This window comes from Nannospalax galili, unplaced genomic scaffold, assembly GCF_000622305.1.
Source record: "Nannospalax galili isolate Female #2095 unplaced genomic scaffold, S.galili_v1.0 scaffold726, whole genome shotgun sequence".
Classification (NCBI taxonomy): Eukaryota; Metazoa; Chordata; class Mammalia; order Rodentia; family Spalacidae; genus Nannospalax; species Nannospalax galili.
In genome coordinates, this window is record NW_008355253.1 from 616,693 (window position 1) to 622,263 (window position 5,571).

General features: G+C 39.0%; 1 pseudogene; it reads left to right on the forward strand.

Annotated features, from left to right (window-relative positions):
- Positions 1-2,012: 2,012 nt before the first annotated feature.
- On the forward strand, positions 2,013-2,703 carry LOC115067556 (annotated as a pseudogene).
- The last annotated feature ends 2,868 nt before the right edge of the window (positions 2,704-5,571 follow it).

A 5,571-nucleotide genomic window follows, 5' to 3' on the forward strand; every position in this document is an offset into this window, starting at 1 on the left:
CTGAACTCTGAGGTGGAAGGGAGGGGAACTTACTGGAAATAGACTTAGTCCTAGGTCAATCCTGCCTGGATACAAGATGGAGTTGTTTTAGCCACAATGTAACAGCTCAACAGGTAAAAGCACTGGCAGAGGACCTGGGTTCAATTCCCAGCTCCCACAGGGTTGGTAACTAGGGTTCCAAGGAAATTTGATACCTCTTTGTACCTTCATGGGCTTTGCAGACAGAGGAGCACTTACATACCTGCAGGCAATACACTCATATACATAAAATTTAAAAATAAAATAAAATTAGGTTCTTAAGCACAAGCAGAGCTGAAAGGCTTTTTAAAAATTATAGTTTGATCGGAAGAGAAATTCAAAAGATATTAACAAAATACAACCTTAGGTCTTCATCAACACAACTGAAAACCTTCAGCAAATTGAACAGAAATATGGCACAAATTATTACTATGTTAGATTTAGGAGGGCAGAAAGAGGAAGACATTTAAAGTTTAGAAATAAGAGTCAGAACCAGACCTGCAACAGGCAAGGAATGTGCTCCGTGGATTCAGGAAGCCCAGCAAAGGGTTGATAAAAGCTGTTTCTTGAGGGATGATTGTGTGTGAACTGAAAAGAGAGCTGTCTGGTCTTATATAGGAACTCTGCTACACACAGCTGCCAAGACATAACTCCATGCCAGGGTCTGGTGTCCTTGAGGGTCTCTTTTCTGCAAGTTATTTTCCCAGGCAAGTAGGTGAGTTATTTATAGCATTAAAGGAGACAGGTGGGTTCCACAAACAGTCTCTCTCAGTCCAAGGAGTGACCAGTTGATAAGGCTTGAGTAAGGCCAGTCAGTTGGTTTAGTGCCAGTTAGCCACTCTAAGGAATTTTATGTCTTTATGGCCTCCTCTAATGAAGCTTATGGCTCTCCTGAAATTCACATATTCCATTAATATTGAAGTGGTATTAAAATGAAAATACATAAATTTACTTTTGAAAAATACTTTGCCCTAAGTATGAATTTTGGCAAAATTATCAATTCATTGATATATATAGCATATATAAACTGATAGAATGAGAATTAAGGTATTTCTACCGAGATACTTATTTCAACAAGTAAGTACAGAAGCTCACACAACACATTTGAAACAGAAAAGAAGGCTCTGCTCTCTTTCCTTCCCCTTCTCTCCTCTGTTGTCCTTTGCTCTTCTCTCCTCATTTTCTTGCTCCTCATTCTTTTCCTTCTCTTCTTCCAGTCTCTTCCCCCACATTCTCTCTCTCTCTCTCTCTCTCTCTCTCTCTCTCTCTCTCTTTCCTCTTCTCCCTCTCTCTTTCTGCCTCATTTCATGCTGTAGCACAAGGCTACACGGAATTCACTAAATAGCTGTTGTGAGGAAATTTCCTCCTGTGATAAAACCTTACATCTTGGAGGGAAGCTGGATAAACAACAGGATGTTGTTAATTAATGTAAACAATAGAATGTCTAAATGAAGGTAAACAACTGGATGCTTTGAGGGGAAGTGAAAATTTCCATCCTGCAGGGGAGCTCATTAATTTCATAAATAAATCACTCCATAGATTCAGGAAGTCCCAGAAATTTACCAGTTCACTAGTCTGCTCCTGCTTGAAGCTTATATAAACCCTAAAAACTATTAAACAATGCTCTCAGACCAGTCAAGCCGCCTGTACTAAGCAGAGACAAACTGAGCTACTTAGAGGAGGCTTTGACCAGAGAAACCCCAAGGAAGACATGCAGGGCAGAAGAGCTGCCTAGAAAAACTTGAAACCAGATAACCTGCCTTGAAGAGGCTCAGACCAGCTGAGCTCCTGGAAAAGGATACTATTCAAACTGTTGAGCTGCCTGCTGGTTGTACATTGTGCTCCAGGTTGCCTGCTTTCACAAGACAACCATGATGGGGTGGGCTTTTGCTAATACACCTAACTTGAGTAATTTCTTCTCCTGTGAGTAACATTTCACCCATACTTCTATAAGTAAACCCAATAAAACTCACTAGCTCTCCAAATTGGGTTTCATGGTATCCTTACCATCAATTGTTGGGTCCCTACCTGATAAAATCAGAGTGGATGAAGTGGAGATTAGTGTGAGGCTTACCAAAGATGAGCCTAACATAAATATTGTGGATTTAATGAAGCTGAAACTTCTAAGAGAAGAAATAGTAATTAACAGCAGCATCCTGAAAACAAAGTTCACCTAGGGCATGATCCTGCCCACAGTGAATGGAGAGTCAGTAGACTCCATGAGGCAGCTAGCACTAAAAAATGTGGTGTGAAAGCTGCCTGTTCTCTAAAAAACTCAGGGCAAATCTGATGGTGTCAAAATCTTCATGTAAGATAATCCTTAGAGAAAGTTTCCTGACTTCACTACCGAAGATCTGGTATAGGCTATGACCCATGTTCCTGTGCAGTTAAAGACAGACAAAGGTGGGAAAGTTTCACTTGGTCAATGACAAGGTTACTATATACTTTGACACCAAGAACGGAAAAACAGAGCTGTGCACAGGAGGGCTAGGCATTCCTGCTGTGGAGGAAGAGTAGACATGGCAGAGCTTACAATAATAATACTTTGAGGGCATCAAAAAGACCTTTGGCTATGGCTCTTGCTTGTTTAAGTCAGCAGCAAGGTCAGCAGTGAGGGTTCCAGCCTGTCTGACACTTTATTCCAGCCCTCTCAAAATGAGGGCTGGGGCTCACAGCATTGCATGATTCCAACAGCTAACTTGGGGCTGGTAACCCTCTCTTCCTCATATAAGCTGAGTTTTTGAAGATTTTTCTGCTGAGTGGGATCTGTGGATGATTTCTCTTTTGTCTGTATATATGCTAAATAAACAAAAACTTAAGTACAAAAACAAAAACAAAAATAGGCAATCCACAGAATGTCAAGTGAGCATGTAAAAAAGATATTCAGTATCACGTCACAGGAAATTAAAATGTCAGTGAAATACAACTGTACATCTGTTTAATAATCAATTTATATACTACACTGCTTATGTAGCCTGAGGATAAATTTTGTGAAAGAATGAAATTCTCTGCTACTCAGAAATGTTAGAACTGTACGTTTTGTAAAGGCCCTTCCCTTATTCTGTTCCTATAATCCTACAAATTCTATTTGCTCTGCTTCATATATATAATAACTAATTGTCTCTTAACCACAATCCTTCTCTCTTTAAAATATAAGTGTTCTGGGGCCAGAGAGATGGCTTAGTGGTTAAGAGCACTGACTGCTCTTGGAGAGGACCTAGTTCGATTCCCAGCACCCATGTGGCAACTGCAAACCATACTTAACTACAGTTCCAGGGAAATTTGAAGCCCTTTTCTGATGGCATTGCACGACATGGGTGTACTCACATACATGCAGGCAATACACTCATATACATAAAATAAAAATAACAAAATATTAAAATAAAATGTGTGTTCTAATATTGTCAATTGAAGTTTTTGTTATTGTTCAAAAATTTCATGTGAAGAGAATGGGCTTTGATCAAATATACCTCCCACTCCCTCCCCACAATTGCTCACATAACCCACAACCACTTTTCCCTTTTGACTTTATGTACAGTTTATTAAACCTACGGAGTTCATTTATTGCTGCCAATATATGCAGCAATATATATTGTTGTTTGTTTGTAAGACAGAGTCTTATGTATCTCAGAATAGCCTTTGATAACACTGAGTTTCTGATCCTCCTACACTTCCTCCTTAGTATTTGTATTATAGGAGTGTGCTACCATGCCTCACATATGCCCTGTGCCAGCATGCCTTGGGTGTGCATTGGTGGGGATCTACACCATGACTTCTCACATGTTTCCTAAGAACTCTACCAGCTGAACTACACCTCCAGCCCTGGACTTATTTTGCTTTTAGTTTTCAACTTCTACATAATTTAGAATTATAACTTTCTAATTATAGTTTTCTTCTTATATCACCATTTAAAATAATCACTTTAATAAAAATGTAAGAGATCATTTAATGAATATTATTCAAAGACCAAAAGTATCAATTCACTTGAGTTAGCAAAATATATTTTGAATACAAATCTAACACATCTTTAAAGAATGAGATATGGTGATGTTACTACACTCTTGAAGGTACTGAGGGTTGAAATTTATGACTGCATAGCTCACCTGGCCTTGCAGTTCTGGTGCTGTGCAAGTGTGTTGAACTTGTTATAAGTGGTCATTAATGCAGGCTATTCTCCCTTCTTTTTTTTTTCCTGTTACTGAATCTGATATAGTGACAGTAGTACACATGAATCAGTTACTCACTAAATAAGCACCACAGGTCAGAGCAGGTGGAATATGGGTGAGATAATGATGTACTAAAATAATTAGATGAATAGATTTCATATAATTAACACATCAATATAAGACATAAAAATGATGAGGTTTGCAGAGGGTTGAGAACTTTGAAATATTTTATCAGACTTGACATCTACTGATATAGTGCCTATTGATACAGTTCTATGGGGTGAATATCACTATCAAAACTTTGTGAATTAAAATTCTGTGATTTCTGGTAAATGCATGGATCTAGAAACAGTTATACTAAGTGAAGTAACACAGACTCAGATAAACAATGTACATTCTCACTCATATGTCGCTCCTAGCACCAAATCTTTTAATTTCAAGGTTATTTTAATAAGATGATGCTGTACAGTAGTTCCTTCTGCATGAAAAAACTATCATCTTCATGACTTCGGCTGAGCCTGATCACTAAACATAGTCACAATTGGGTTTGTTGACTGTTGTGCTCATTCACTGAAGGAGTGCCAAGCAGGGTCACTGGATCCTCACCTAAGTAACCAGCTACTCTTCCTAGCCAACTAGTCCAGCCTTGGAAGACAAAAGAAAAATGAGGAGGAACCCAATAGAGGGATGCTTTTGGAAGCCTTTGTCAAGAAATTCCAATGGACTCTCATATGAACATTTGAAAATTGCCCTGTTCTGACGATTTTCTAGTTCCCTGTCTAGAACTTGTAATGCTAATTACTCTTACCTTTACTTCTCCTTCACATCTCCTATTCACGTTTCAAAGACTTTCTTTTCCTCCTTCCCCTTGGAGTTATGCAATTTGGGAGTCTTTTAGCTAGACCCACTGAAGGGGTACTCCAATTGCCTCACCCTGCATCCCTGTTTAGCATGGAAGAAGCCAGAGAGGTCTGCATCCCTATTCCCTATTGGCAATTGGGGTAACCCCTTCAGAGTATGGCATGATAAGAATAGGATGTAGGAATTGGTTAGGCAGTTAGTGTAAGAAGACCCCAAAGAAATATAGCCAGTTTCTGTGCTAAAAGTCAAAATGTCCTTGGGCCTGATAGCAACACACTCTCTTCCAAAGGCAAAAAATGTCAAAATGTCAAAAGTATTTGGGAGCTTGTATCTAATCCTTAAAAGATTTTTGGGTTACCTCTTCAGAGGGGGGAATGTTGGAGGGGAGGGAGTGGGCTTGGATTTGATCAAAACACCTTATATGCATGTATGAAATTCTCAATACAGTTTTGTAAAAGTTAAAAAATATTCTGGGGCTGGAGAGATGCCTCAGTGGTTAAGAACACTGACTGTTCTTGCAGAAGAT